At 37.1% G+C, this 16,277-nt stretch overlaps 1 long non-coding RNA gene across 2 annotated transcripts in view; it reads right to left on the bottom strand.

Annotated features, from left to right (window-relative positions):
• The window catches only part of LOC309844900, a 33,445-nt gene that overhangs the window by 8,898 nt on the left and 8,270 nt on the right, over positions 1 to 16,277 (bottom strand). Inside the window, exons 2-3 of one of the 2 annotated variants that reach the window (XR_014300953.1) lie at positions 11,845 to 12,024; positions 8,179 to 8,785 (exon numbers count right to left, since the gene is read on the bottom strand). This is a non-coding gene — a long non-coding RNA (uncharacterized lncRNA). Of the gene's footprint in view, positions 1 to 8,178; positions 8,786 to 11,844; positions 12,025 to 16,277 lie in introns of those variants that run through there. The other variant, XR_014300952.1, reaches the window with a different exon arrangement.

A 16,277-nucleotide genomic window follows, 5' to 3' on the forward strand; every position in this document is an offset into this window, starting at 1 on the left:
CCCAAACTTCTTTCTCTTGTCAATTCTTCACAAATTTTTGGTTTGTGTAAAAGGCATAAAAGACATCTACTTTGCTTATTTCTTTGAGTACTGCATTTTGATGGGCTCCTGTACCTATGAAATTAAATTTTTTTTCCTGTTAATCTGTGTCTTATGTCAATTTAATTATTTGGCCAGCCAAAGCACCTCAAAGGGAAGTAGAGAAGAAGTAGAGAAGTAGAGAGGTTTCCTCTCCTCCAGTAGAAAAGGGAAATGTGAGGGCTTGGTGTAATTGCCAGTACACTACACAGACACCCGCCCTACTGGAGTGGAAGCTATGCCAGGCTTTCAGTTAATGGGGTTTCTCAATCAATCAGCAATAGTTGCTGACTGCCTGCTCTAGGGGTGCACTTTTCCAGGTAAACTCTGTGTCGTTAGATTTTCTATGTATAGCTATGAATGCCTTTCCAAAATTTGGAAGAAGGGGAAATGAGTTTGCTTTAAGAGACAAACATTGAAATGAACATGTAAAGCAGCAATAGGCAGATTTGCCTCAGAGAGTAAATGGCTCCCCTGGCTAATGGTAACTTGACTGAACGAAATAGCATATGTAAAGGAAGCCTGTGTTAAAGACTGGAGAAAGATTTAGTGCTAGATACAGAGAGAGAGAGAGAGAGAGAAAGAGAGAGAGTGAGGAAGTGAGGGGAGAGAGAGAAAGAATGTGAAAATCCAAGTATCTAGGGGAGAAAAAAAAGGAATGAGGCTAACACAAGCCTGATATAAATTAAGCATTGGAATATATTGTACCTCTATGGGTAAAAACAAAAAATAAGAGGCTGAATTCTCCCTGTTGAAAATACGAGAACTTCTCTCCTACTTCTCCTTTCTTAGAGAATTTACGTAGAAAGCTTGTAAGTTCTTTCTCTCCTCTTTGAAATGAGTATGTCTTTTATTTTATTTTTTTAGATATAATTGACATGAAACATTATATTAGTTTCAGGTGTATGACATAACAATTTGCTATTTGTATATGCTGTGAAATGTTCACTGCACCAAGTCTGACATCCATCACCATACATAGTTACAAACTGTTCTTTCTGTGAGGAAAACTTTCAAGATCTACTCTCTTAGCAACTTGCAAATATGTAAACCAGTATTATTAACTAGAGTCTCCATGCTGTAACTTCTATCCCTGTGAGTTATTTATTTTATAGCTGAAAGCTTTTACTTCTTATCCCTTTGTATCCATTTTGTCCTCCTAACCCCCATCCCCTATCTCAGGTAACCACCATTGCCTTCTCTGTATCCATAAGCTTAGGGTTTTTTGTGCTTTTTGGTTTTGTAGGGTTTTGTGTGTGTGTGTTTTGTTTCTTTTAGATTCTACATGTAAGCGAGATCATATGGTATATACTCTTTTAAAAACTAGATAAACCAGATGCCTGGGTGGCTCAGTTGGTTAAGCAACTTCCTTGGGCTCATGATCCTGGAGTCCCGGGATGGAGTCCCGCATTGGGCTCCCTGCTCATGGGGAATCTGGTTCTCCCTCTGACCCTCCCCCTTCTCATGTTCTCACGCTCTCTCTCTCTCTTAAATAAATAAATTTTTTAAAACTTAAAAACTAGATAAACCTAGGGAAGCCTGGAGATCTAGGTCTGTTGAGCCTCCACCTTTGGCCCAGGTCGTGATCTCGGGGTCCTGGGATTGAGCTCCATGTAGGGCTCCCTACATTTATTTACATTAAATAAAATCTTTAAACAAAAAAGTGAGATAAGACTCTTGCTAGTTTTAAGAGCTAGAAAAGTCTTTCTCTTTGAAAATGTAATAATCAAGACAGATAACACCCCTATTTCCTAGTGTCTATGGGAGGTTCATGGCTTAACTTCAGTGAGAGTCTCATTCCAAGCAGCAAAACTGCTTCCTGTCATAAAGATATAAGAATTTTTTTTCTTTTGTGTAAACCAGTTAGCTAACACAGGTGGTCCTCTCAATTACCATGTTACTTAAGGATGAACTATATGTGACAATGGTGCTGTTAAGAAATTGTTATTGTTCATCTTGAAAACATTTATATAATGTATGTATCTGCTTAGCTGTATAAGAGTGAGACATTTTGTTTTCGCAATTCCTTTGGTGGATTGACTGTGATGTGTATCAGATTGTGGTTTACTGCTTATTCAACAATAAAATTGTTTACCTTCTCTTCTACCTTTGTTGTAAGGTTTTCTGGGCTAGGAAAAGACTTACTTTCTAATTATATTTCTCCAACACAACTCCCTTTGGTCTAATTCCATGCTTATTCTAAATTCTTGATTATAAATGGCTTTCCTTTAGCAATCTGCATCCAATGCTTTAAATAGTTGCAAGAATTTTTGACGTGCATTATTATTTTTCTCCTTATAAAATAATAAGTATTTGATTATACACATCAGTCTCTGCGACTGTGATTATTTTTAGTACTCTTTTAAAGAGGAGTCCATTCTTAATTATGCTACCAAGTTTTTAGGCTTGTAAATCTGAGAACCAACTTCCAATCTCTGATGAATTGCCAAGATGAATACTATTCTGCTTAGACTCTTAGCAAATAGCCAGCAGGCTTTCCCTAATGAATTACTTTAGACACACACATTTTCATGCAAAATTTCTTCAGAAACAAGAAGACAACAGTTTGGAAAAACTTGTCTCCCTAGAAAAAACTGCTGAATGATAAAACACATTTTGTCTGTTTAGATCTTGCTCTTAGCTTTGCACTAAAAAGAGGTTAGTCTTGGGATGCCTTTACATTTGTTTCTGGGATTTCCAAGGGAATTTATCAAGGTAGAAAGAAATAGGTATTCTACAAAGGAATGAAGGAAAGAAAACAAAACATTGTGTTTCAGTGTTTCTTTCTGCACATCTCTCAGATGCAGGGCTTGGTAGACGGCAGGTAGAGAACACCATTCTCTGCCTAATTTCCATTTAAAAAAATATGGAAGACTGAAGAAATCCTACAGGCTAATTAGTCTTTCTATTATCAAATGCCCATTTTATTCTACCTTTGTTGTAGATGCTCTTAGTTAGCATTAACATAGAAAGAAATATCAGTTTTCTGGGAAATTTCAAGATGCCATTGACGATCTGGAGCTGCTGACCTTTTCACTCAAGAACATGCTTGGTCCCTGATCCCTCATGTGAAATTCTAATAACAAGCTCCCATCTCTATTTATTTCTTCTATGCTCATTTTGTCATTCAGCCCTTTAATACACTGGCACACTTTTATCCGGAACAACTCCTTTTTTAGTATATCAGTTTTTCTCTGTACTATATAGAACTTAAAACTACATTTTATACTTCACCTAACTATAGCCAGGCTACACATGTATAAATTGCTTAAGATATAAAATTACTGAGGGACACCTGGCTGGCTCAGTTGGTGGAGGGTGCAACACTTGATCTTGGGGTTGTAGGTTCGAGTCCCACGGTGGGTATAGAGATTACTTAAATAAAACCTTTAAAGATAAAATGAAATGAAATCACTGAAATTTGTGTTCATTTGAAGTTTGGGGCACTTAGTTTTGATTTTAGATTACCTTATTCTCTAGCATTTCAGTTTTCATTTGTTTACTAACAAACTTTTTAGGTTGTGAGTTCATGGTTGTGATTAGATTGAATTATGGTTATGATACATATTGGTGGTGTGTCCTGAACTAATTTTATTGATCAAACTATTCATCTGAACCTTGTTGGGTCGGTGGCTCCGGGAATGCAGAAGGAACAATAGAAATGACCGCGGGGCCACCATCTTCCAGCCCCTCCCCCCTTCCTCAACCCTTCACCCTCCCGCCAAAAGGATGTATGCCCAGGTCACGGCTCCATAGGTAACCTGATACCTATGCAGGAAACAGAAGTATCAGGACCCCCACCCCATACCCTCCCATCACCAAATACCCTACCATATATCAATGTGAGCCCATGCCCTGCCTTGGCCTGACAAAAGACCCCCGCGGACTCCCTCCCAGTGTGACTTCCCCGACTCCACTTTCCAGAGTCGCAGAACCTCGCCCGAGGGTGCCCATCTCCTCCCGGCTCCCCTTCTCCTGAGCCCTGAAACTTCGCCGGAGAGTGCCTTTAATAAATCTTGCCTTGTGCCTCCCCCACCTGGTGTCGTGTTTATCTCACCTATAAAACCTTACAAACCTCATTCAAAAATTGAAAATATTTGTGAATATAATGGCTAGTTATGTCTCATCTCTCATTTCCATGCTTTGTAAGAAAAAGGGTAATAGATGTATAGTTTTACTAATCTCAAAACTTTATTCCAACTTAACCCCAAAATGCATGAAATATGTAATCCTTGTCATACTCATCCAGGGTTAAAAACAACACATGTAGTGAAAATGGACATTTGATAATAGAAAGAATAATTAATCTGTAGAATTTCTTCGGTGTTCCATATATAATTTCGGTGGAAATTAGGCAAGGAAAATGAAAGAAAATAATGAATATTAACAACTCAATATATATTTCAAGGTACAACTTAAACAGTACTTCTGAATTTAACCACAAATATCACATACACATATAAACATCTATATACACACACATACATGTACACACACACACACACACACATACACACACACACAGTTTCTCCTTTATTTTCTGAATTTTCCGTAATATTTTGTACCTCTCTTATGATTAATATCTGAAGTTTTCTTTCTATAATTTTTTCTAAATTCTTTCTAATAATTTTCACTTGTTATTTCACTTGTTAAAGAATATTCTCTTTGTATGTTACAAATAATTAGTTATTGAGGTGACTTTTTGCTTCACGGTAAGCTATCATAAATCTCATTTAAAATAAAGCACGTGCATATTCTTACCTCCACTTCCAAAAAAACCCAACTGATTTTTAGTTACCCATCAAGTGTAGGAACTTTTTTTTTTTTAAGAATTTATTTATTTATTTGACAGACAGAGATCATAAGCCGGCAGAGAGGCAGGCAGAGATAGAGGAGGAAGCAGGCTCCCCACTGAGCAGAGAGCCTGATGCAGGGCTCCATCCCAGGACCCTGAGATCATGACCTCAGCCGAAGGCAGAGGCTCAACCCACTGAGTCACGAAGGCACCCCACATTTTTTTCTTAATTAAAGGTTCTATTTATTAGAGAGACAGAAAGACAACACGAGCAGGGGATCAGCAGGCAGATGGAGAAGCAGGCTCCTCGCTGAGCAAAGAGAAGATGTGGGGCTCAATCCCAGGACCCTAGGATCATGACCTGAGCCAAAGACAGTCGCTTAACCGACAGAGTCATCCAGGCACCCCTCAAGAATTTTAATAATAGCCTTAAACATCTACTTTGTCTTACCCTTTTCAATGGTAATCAAGAAAATTACAAATGGAGAACATGACTCTTCCAATTAAAATATGATATTTTATCATATCATTAGGAATGTGATTTCTTAAAAAATATAGTAAAATTTTGCAATTTAGCCATTATATTTAGCAGTTAAAATGTTATTTCATTTAATATTGTTTGAGAGAGTGTTGAAATGCTACATTCAAAAATATTAGAACATGGAAAATTTGGATTTAAATTGATAAATGGCAAGATTCTAATAAGTCTGATAAAGCCATTCTGATAAACGGCAAAAATTTGATAAATGGCAAGATTCGTTGGCCCTCAGCAGAATCTGAGATGCCAAGAAAATCAAAAGATCAAATTATTTTCTTATTTTATCTTAGCATATCTGCTTGTCAGTTGCAAAGAATTCAAAGAATCATGTCTGATTACTTTAGTACTTTGCTGTGCTGGCTGAGCAATGCCAGGAAAAGTTCAGTGAATAAATAGAACATTGACGTGGTTTCTCTTGGGGGCAGGGTATATGGTTGGTTATGCACAGCTCTAGGGAGGGCCACTCACATTCATCGTTGCCCTGGACTTGTGTGTCTATCAGGTGATCTGTCAGGATGGATGCACAAGGCTTGAGAAAGAGAAGGTTTTTTCTTTATATCAACAAAAAACCTTACTCAGGCTGCAGCTAGACTCGGACTCTAGATACACCCTGAAAAGCAATAATGCAATAAGCCAGAATCTGCCTGATTAGTTTATAGCTTCAATTAACCTTCACCTTTTGTGAAAACATATGGAAATTCAAATGTAATATTTCCTCAAGAAATTTAGTGACTATCATGAGGATACCATATTATGAAATAAAATCATAAAAATGATTAGCATTTATAGTATAAATAGAAACCTACTGAGTTTATTATTGGTTCCTTCTTGTTGCAGTCCTAGTCTATTTCAGTCAAAAAAAATGGCTAAAAATGTTGAACATCATGATATGAAATGCAGTACAATTAGACAAAATACAGGAAAAAATTTTAATGAACAATACATTCAAACAGTAATATAAGAACTACAATGAAATCAAAAGTACAACCAGAAAAATAATGGTACATTAAACTACTTAAAAAATATTGTAAAGAAGCAAGTAGTTGCCTATTAAATTCTCTTAAATTTTTTTTAAAGATTTTATTTATTTATTTGACAGACAGAGATCACAAGTAGGCAGAGAGGCAGGCAGAGAGAGAGGGAGGGGGAAGCAGGCTCCCTGCCGAGCAGAGAGCCCAACTCGGGGGCTCAATCCCAGGACCCTGGGATCATGACCTGAGCCGAAGGCAGAGGCTTTAACCCACTGAGCCACCCAGGCGCTCCTATTAAATGCTCTTAAAAAGAATTATGTAACAAATAGCATGAACTTGAAAGCAATATATTAATATAAAGCTAAGAGAGAAGGTAAGTCCATGCATTAACACTTATGCTGTGATTTAGAAGATATGGGGAGAGAACACTTATAATAAACTCCCCAAAATAAGAGAACAAAAACTTAACATTGAAAAATATTTATAGATGCTTGTAATAGGCAAATCAAATAGGTAAGGGAATAGATCTTGAATAACAGAAAAGAAAACCAGTGGAAAGCTGTCCTGTGGTCAGGAGATCTTTGAGGAGCTCATTGCAAAAGAAGGATAGTAATGAAAACATCAGAATAAATTCCGAAAATAATAGGAAATAAAAGTAGGAAAAGGGAAGAGAACCCCCCAGAATGAAGAAGCAAGTATTCCATAAGGCAGTAGGTATAATCTAGGATGAGAACAGTCTCTTGCTAGCTTGCGTTTGCATCCTAACTCTCCTATTCAAGTGGCTGTGTGACCCTCTAAGTGACCCTCTAAGGATCATTCATGTCTATGTATGATTTTTGCCATAATAATATGCAGTATGTATGTTCCGCCATTTAAGCATGAATATACATATTATATATCTTATATATATTATTATGGCAAAAACCAAAGGGAGAAAAGAGAAGTGTTGCAACCAGGAATAGTATTCAAAAGAATTTTCATTTGAGCCTGGAAATCCCAAGATTTAGAGGGAATTGAAGAGAATGCAGATCCTTCTCATCGTAGAGTTATAAATATTATTAACTGATTCCTTTTCATTCCTACACAGGTTAGAATCATCCAGAGTTTCTATTGACTATACCTACACCATGCATTCTTGGGAGTTAGTTTTTCCACTAATTTCTTCACAATTCCATTGAACATTTAGTTGATTATATTGATAGGTTTGTGGTTGATGAAGTTTATTAGTCCTACCAATCTGGGTCTCTTCCTTCCTTCCTAGCAAAACCCTTTCTTTGATCCTGGGACTGTCCCTTCTTCTCCAGGGCTTAGCCTGATTGGTCTAAGAGTGAAGGTGAATTCTAGTGATTGGCTCAGGAATCTAGGCCTAAGCCAATCAGCACGTAGCATACCTTAGGCTGCAAGTCACAAAAGGATATATGACCAAATTCTGGCTAATCGGGAAAGATTTACTAGAGATTTGGGGGGGGGGGGGGGTTGGGAAGTACCTTTGGTGTTATAAGATGGTTCTCTGTATCCTTTGTGTCTTTCTCTGGTGTAGTAACAGGCACCGTGCAATATAGCATTTTCACTACTATGTAGAGAGCAGCCTACGGAAAAACCCAATACTCGGAGGAAGGCAGGGGGAAACTATGAAAGACACAGAACCAGGATTTCTGAATTAAACAGACCTAGAGTTAGGCCTCTGGAGTCTCAGTCATATAAGATGATAAATTTTCTTACTGTTTAAGCCAGATTGAATTGGACTTTTTTTTTTTAAGATTTTATTTATTTATTTGATAGAGAGATTGATCACAAGTAGGCAGAGGCAGGCATGGAGAAAGGAGGAAGCAAGAGGGGAGGAAGCAGGCTCCCTGCTAAGTGGAGAGCCTGATGCAGGGATCGATGCCAGGACCCTGAGATCATGACCTGAGCCGAAGGCAAAGGCTTTAACCCACTGAACCACGCAGGTGACCACCAGTTTGAATGGGATTTTGAAGTACTTCTGTGTGAATTGGCTTCTGTATCAAGAGAGCTTTGGTTCATCCTCTGACCAGTGTGCCCTTTATCCAGTTCGCTTGACCTTACAAATTACTGTATTTTAGCCAGAAGAACTTCAGGTCATAAAAATCTTGGGGGATCTCCTGATCAATTCCAGAATGTACCAAAGAATTAAAGACTTCTTAGATACCGTTCTCCCAGGAAAATCTTCCACTTCTTTGTGCTGGTATATCCTTTGGTTCCAGATTAACATATAAAACAATAGATTTCTTTCTCATACTTTCTTTTGTAATGTAAGTAGTGCTTGAATGTAGTACAAAGCCAAGAGATGTACCCAGTGATTTCTGAGTCCTCTTCTCTTAGATTAGTATATGGGTAACATGGGGCTTCTATTCAGAACTGTCCTTCATAGGAAGCAGGCTGCTAAGAAAGAAAAATGAGATGATTCTAACCCAAGGCAGTTTTGCCTAAATGAAAAGAAATGAGACAAATAAAAATTAAACTAAACTGAATGCATTATGAATTTTATACTATATTTTAATGTATAGAAAGTATAACTTGCATGTTATGTTAAATATTCTGAAATTATTACCCTTTTAAAAATACAGAATAATATTGGAAATTAAGGAAATGTACACTGGAGGAAAAAAATTCAAAACTAATGTGACCATTTTCAAAAGTCTAACAGTTTTTTGTGGCCTTTATCTTCAAATCACTATCCTCTCAAACTGCATTTGATTTCCAATCTGTGCAAGTAGTACTCCATTTCTTTTACTTCGGTGTTTTGTTTTTTTCCCCCTCATTATTTGTTCACCAGTACTTAGTTAATTTACTCTCCAGAAATTAGCTTTAGGAGAAAACATGCTCAACATGTTTTAACAAATCTCAAATTTCAGGCTACTAAGAATTTATTTAGTTACTGTGTCCCTGGACCATGGGTTTGTACCCAAGCCCCACTACAAAGAATCTTTCACATCTACTATATTGCTTGCTTCACAAGTGTTTGGCCATGTTTTTAAGAATTATTTGACAAGAAAATTATTCATTGATTAGGGGTGAGTTTAGATATTATTACCTCTTTTGTAAGGCTGTCTAGAATCCTCTTTAGCCACCCTTGGTTCATTTACCGTCTTCTAAGGAATGTGCCTAGTTTCTGCCATTCTTTACCTAAACTTTGGAGACAGTTACATTTCACCTCCTCTCTATAAAGAAATATTTGCGATTCATAGAGGTTAAGGGGCTGGGTTTTCCAGTTAGGCTGTCCGCATTCAAACTCCAGCTCTGTTACTTTGTAATTGAGCAACCTTGAAGAAGTTACTTAATATCTCCAAGTCTCAATTTCTTTGGCTGTAAAGTTGGCATAATAATACAGCATACTTAATGGGGGGTTTTGTGAAGATCAAGTGAAAAAAATTTTATAAAGCTCTTAATATAATGCCTGGCCTGTACTGCACACTTTCACCCTTATATATATGCCAAGGGCTCCTGAGTTTAACATTAGCTATTATTATTACTGTTATTATTAGCTACCTAAATATTTTACTTTCAGTGTGATTGGATATTACATTTCAAATAGTAATGAAATTCTGTTATGAGAAGGTAGCTTTGGAAAAATTCCAGGCAAATTTATTTTATTTTATTTTATTTTCCTGGCAATTTTATAGCTAAGAACTAATAGTATCAACAAGAAGCATTCATGCCAGAATTGTTTTTATTGTTCATAGGCTACCTTTTTTTTTTAAGATTATTTCTTCTTCTTCTTCTTCTTCTTCTTCTTCTTCTTCTTCTTCTTCTTCTTCTTCTTCTTCTTCTTTTAAAGATTTTATTTATGTATTTGAGGGAGGGAGATCACAAGTAGGCAGAGACGCAGGCAGAGAGGAGGAAGCTGGATCCCTGCTGAGCAGAGAGCTGGATGCAGGGCTTGATCCCAGGACCCTGAGATCATGACCTGAGCCAAAGGCAGAGGCTTCAACCCACTGAGCCACCCAGGTGCCCCAAGATTTTATGTATTTATTTGACAGAGAGACACAGAGAGAGAGGGAACACAACAGGAGGAATGAAAGAGGGGGAAGGAGCAGGAAGCCTGATGTGGGTCTTGATCCTAGGACTTGGGATCATGACTTGAGCCAAAGGCAGACACTTAATGACTAAGCCACCCAGGTGCCTCCATAGGCTATCTTTTTACAAGAAAACAAGTTTTATATTCCTGTCAGTCTATATTTCCAGTCAGCATTCCACCTGTGATTTGAAGTCAATGGTTACTATCTTCAGAGCATTAGCATGTGGATATCTTATTACACAAACTCTAGAGTTCAAATAAACATTTGATAGTGATGGGGGGGGGATGTTAATAGCACTTTGCTATATATGCAAAATGCTGCAAACTTCGTTGTATTTCCCTGCATGCTTTATCATTTTGGAAAGGTATGGGTTGTAAGAAATTTGGAAAATAGACAACTAACTAAAAATTCTGGTTATTTAGTATCTTCCCACTAACTCTTTATTTTTTCTTCCCAATTCCAGCTCTTGAAAACTTGTATGTGGTGGAAATATGTGTAGGTATATGTTTGCCAGAGGAAAATTTATTTATGTATATGGCAATGTTTCTTGGTGAAATATCCCCAAATATGTAGTATATTAAAGTTTCAGAGACTCACATGACTGTTTACTGTGATTCTTTATTATTTGTTCTTTGAAATATTCAAGTTGAAAAAACTAAATTAGTTGGAACTAATAGAGACTGTCTTGTTAAAAGCTTAACTGACTTTTGGCTGGACAACAGAAAAATTGCGCCTATTTTGGAAACTGACCCTTGAAACTCTATTCTGTGCTTTATAAACTTCATATGCAGGAAAGAAAAAAACAAATATAAGATCAGCTTGTGGATTCAAATGTGCCAACAGTAAGAGGGAAAGCAATGAGAAACCAGTAACAGTCTCCTCAGAGATGCACTAAATTGGATCCAAATTTTGTAAGCTTTTGTAAACACTTATACATTACCATGACTTCGTAAGTACCTTCTCTGAATTCTGGAGACTGTGTATGAAATGTTTAATTCATCTTTTGGTCAGTACTTCTAATTCTTTTAATGAGATTATAGGTACTACCTCTACTATTTAATTTTACACCTGAAAGTTCTTTCCCAAATTAAAAAAAAAAAAAAAGGCTTTGTGTATCAGCAGTGCCTAACTAATAGCACTAGCTACAGTTTATTACAATAGCCCCCCCACACACATTATTTTCAGGGGATATGTGCCAAGACCACTAGTGAATGCCTGTGGATAAAACTGAACCTTATATATACTTTTTTCCCCCCATACATGCAAAGCTATAATAAAGTTCAATTTAAAAATTAGGCACAGTATGACGTTAACAACAATAACTAATAATAAAATAGAACAATTTAATAATGCACTATAATAAAAAATTGTGTGAATATGGTCTTTCTCTCAAAAATGTTTTAATGTACTTACTGTACTCACCCTTCTTGTGATGACCTGAGATGGCAAAATGACCATGTGAGGAGATGAAACGGAGAGGATGACTCGGGCATCATGTCCAAACTAGGCTACTATTGACCTTCCGCAGATTCGTAGATTCTTCCCACGGATCATCTGCTTCCGCCCATTGACACAAGGTAATTGAAACCGTGACACGTGAAACTGCAGATAAGGGGAGATATTTACAAGACTTCGGACATATTACTTTCTTGTATCTTACAATGATTATCATCTGCTAATAAAATGCTATAGGTCATTTTTTTGCACGCCTTTTGGAAAACTTTTTATTTTTTAAATCTATTTTATTAAGTTATAATTTACAAATAATGAACTACGTCCATATAAACTGTACGATTTGTTGAGCTTTGGCAGACGTATGCATCTGTGAAACTACTATTGCGACTCAAGACACAGAGGATGTTTTCATAACCCCCAAATATTCCCCATGGTGTCTCGCAATCCACCTCTCCCTCTGCTCCGGGTCCCGGGAAACTACCTTCTGTTATAACAGGTTAGTTTGCAATTTCTATACATTTATATAAATAGAATTATGCGTATGTACTTCTTGTGTCTGGTTTTTTTCACTCATCATGGAATTTCAGAGATTCATCCATGTTGCATACATTAGTAGTTCATTCCTTTTTATTGCTGAGTAGTAATAAATTATATGCATGTGCCATACTTTTTTTCCCCATTCACCTGTTTGGATAGCTTCTAGCTTTTGGCTATTGTGAATTAATGCTGATCTGAGCACTCATTTACAAGTCTTTGTGTAGACATGGGTTTTCACTTTTCTAAGGTAAATACATACTTAGAAATAATATTGCTGGCTCCTATGGTAATTATATGTCTAAATGGATAAGAAACTGCCAAGCAGTTGTTCAAAGTATACCATTTTACATTCTCACTTTGTAGAGTGTAAGTTCCAGTGCTCCACATCCTCTAGTCTTTTTAATGTTAATTCAGGTGAGTATATAGGACTGTGTTATTGTGGTTTTAATCACTTTAGTGAACATCACTTTTAAAAGTGGGGCAGAGGGATCCCTGGGTGGCTCAGTCTGTTAAGCATCTGCCTTCAGCTCAGGTCATAATCCCAGGATCCTGGGATTAAGCCCCATGTCAAGCTCCTTGCTCAGTGGGGATCTTGCTTCTCCCTTTCCCTCTGCACCCCGCCCCACTTGTGCTCTCTCGCTCTCTCAAATAAAAAATAAAATCTTTAAAAAAGGATTTTATTTTTTATTTGAGAGAGCGAGAGATCACAAGTAGGCAGAGAGAAAGGCAGAGAGAGAGAGAAGGGGAAGCAGGCTCCTTGCCAGGCTCTATCCCAGGACCCTGAGATCATGACATGAGCTGAAGGTAGAGGCTTAATCCACTGAACCACCCAAATGCGCCAAAAATAAAATCTTAAAAAAAAAAAAAAATAGAAGTGGGGCAGAAGTGAAACTCAGTTGTCTTTTGCTAGGTTGCATTTCTGCCCTATCCTTAATTCTATTTAATAAGTTTAATTGATCATCTACCTTGTGTCATGTACTGTGATAGGAAAGAGACAAGAATAAGAAACTGTTTCCTAAAAGATTTCACTTCATGAGACAGGAATGAAAAAAAAATGTTATATACAGTCTATGTGCTGCCACAGTAAAGGTTTAGAAAAATATATTGATGGTCACAGAGGAAGAAAGAAAAGTTGGAGAAGATTTCACAGATGTGGTGATGCTCAAATTGAGTTATCTCCATTATAATTCCTTTTGAAAAGGAAATTCATTTATAACAGAAAATTTATTTTTTTTAAAATTTTATTTATTTTAAAAAAAAATTTTATTTATTTATTTAACAGAACAGGTATGAGCACACAGGCAGAGAGAGTTGCAGAGGGAGAGGGAGAAGCAGGATCCCCACTGAGCAGGGAGTCCAATGTGGGGCCCAAACCCAGGACCTGGGATCATGACCTAAGCCAAAGGCAGACACTTAACTGACTGAGACACCCAGGCACCCCCTGTAACAGAAAATTTAGAAAAAAAAATATTTACTTCTTCAAACTATATTTTGGATGCTAGCAATCTCATATGGACGAAAAAACCTGAACGAGGAGATGTGCCTTAAATAATAAGAAGAAACCTGGTTGACTTGCCTGATAGTCCTTCCTTACACATGAGCCATATATATGGATATGATCACTAGAGCTAGCCTCACTCAAGTGTCAACCTATTGTCCTGTATCAAACAAAAGTGCTTTCTGGGAAAAAGGGAATGGGTCTGAGAGAAAATGGATGGGTAGGAGAAACCTGGAGGTAGGCAAAGACATACAGAAATAGTGCCTACTATTCACCCAGAGCTCACCATAGGAAGAGCGCCCCAGGTGTTTTGTTGAATTCTCACGGCAACTTTAGGTAGGTTTTTCATAGAGAGAAGCTGAGGTAAGACGTATTAGGGCTACCATGGTAGATTAAATGATTGTTTTAAAAAATTCACTCCCCCTACCCTTACTTTTACACCCCATTGATACTTGGTTTGGTCCTGTGACTGGCTTTGGCTTCATGGCAGACAGAGTGTTCTTCCCTGTCCCTTCACTTAGAAAGACTTTAGGTTTGGCCAAAGTCTTTCAAAGGTTTGCTTTAGCCAATGGGATGCTGATAGGTATAACACAAGTAGAGGGCTTAAAATATGTGTGCAGGGATGCCTTCTCCTCTAAAACCTCTGCTATCACAATGAAATGGATTTGCCCTTGATAGCTTACTGGTACAAAGAGGATAAAAGACAGGCGGAGCAGAACTGGAGCAGTCCTGGAACCAACCTGTAGTTTAGAGCACAGCCCAGCTTACCTAGATCAGGCAAACCCACAGACAAGTGAGGAAGAATAGTTGGTTATTGTTCTTTCCCCAGAATTTTAGTGTGGTGTGTTATTCAGCCCCCTAAATGTCGGAAATGATATTGAGGTTTGACAATATGGCCACGGAATCTAAACCACACTACCACTTATTCAGTTATTTTCAGGTATCTAGGCAAAGATAATTGGTTGGAGGATGAATGACAATCAGGAGGAATTTATGGGTCTGGAATTAGAAGGATATTTTAATCAATTAAAGAAATAAACCTTGGCAAATTATTGACTCCCTCTCTGCCTTCCTTATAAAACCATTGTGAAAAAGGAAAATGCTGTGATAGCTATCATATCTCTTTGAATATGGTAAAAGTGTTATGGAAATGTTAGTTTCTCTTTTAAATCTATTTTCTTTCTTGCTATTTCTTAGTGCCTAGAATAGGCACTCATTAAATATTTGTGGAGAGAAATTAAAGTGAATTTTTTTAGAATAGCATTCTCAGTTTGTAAATGACAAAAACACAAAGTATGTTTATCATTAAGGAAGTAAAGTCAAGAAATTCATTTCCTCTTATAGCAGATCTGTATGGAATGGACTGTATAGAGGTTGTCTGCTTCCTGCCCCACCACCCAACTAATGGCATCCAAACTAATGCTCTGTAAGTCCTCACCTTAAGTGAGAATTTTCTTGAAGTCTTATACTAGGATACCTTCTGCCCCAAAGTGGTTTTTTATTAATGGGAAAATAGTTGGATTTAGTATTTGTTCTGTAGTTTTAAAAATTGAGTTTTATTTATAAAATACAAGTAATTCAGAAAGTTTTGAATTAGAATTAGAATAAGTCAGAAAATTTGAAAGGTTTGAAAGTTGCATCACCATGATAGATAGAAAATGTCCATTTACCTCCTTTCCTTCTCTTTTTACCACAAACAAAGCAAGCTCTAACCAGATGAGACATCTCACTAAATCACTGTAGGATTCAGGTCATGACCATGGTTAGTTTGGTTTGGATTAGGTGAGAAGTTTGTTCCCTACATCATCACAGGAAAATTCAAGGACTAGAAATGTTATTTATCTTGCTCTGTTTTCTACCATAACACAGACAGCCTTTTTATCTCCAAACTTCAATGATTTCCCAGGAAAATTTTTGGTGGCGTAGATAAAGGGTTACACCAGCTCCAAACTTTCCTGTTAAAATATTAAATGGGAACATTTGAACAGTACTATATCACCACCATGAAACTGACTAACAATCTGGAAGCAATAAATTTTACTTAAGTATCCTTCATTGTAGTGAGTGCTTCACCCTATGAGAGTCTCCAGTGAGGGTTTCGAGTGAAAGTCCTTCTGTCTCAGCTAAAAAATCCTTTAATAGCTACTCCTAATCCTGAACCATTTTTGGCCTCCATTAGGAATGTAATTAATCTATCAGTACCAGTAGTATGTGAAGAGTTTAAACTAATCCTAGTATTGAAAGAAAGGAGATCAAATTTCTCATTATTCTTGCTGTAGATTTTCATAAAGATTTGCTTCCTTTCTTGAAAATCTATGCTATCTATTCGAAGACCACATGTTTGCAATTCTTGACTTGGACACTC

The sequence above is a fragment of the Mustela nivalis genome, assembly GCF_964662115.1.
Source record: "Mustela nivalis genome assembly, chromosome: 12".
In the NCBI taxonomy this organism is placed as follows: domain Eukaryota; kingdom Metazoa; phylum Chordata; class Mammalia; order Carnivora; family Mustelidae; genus Mustela; species Mustela nivalis.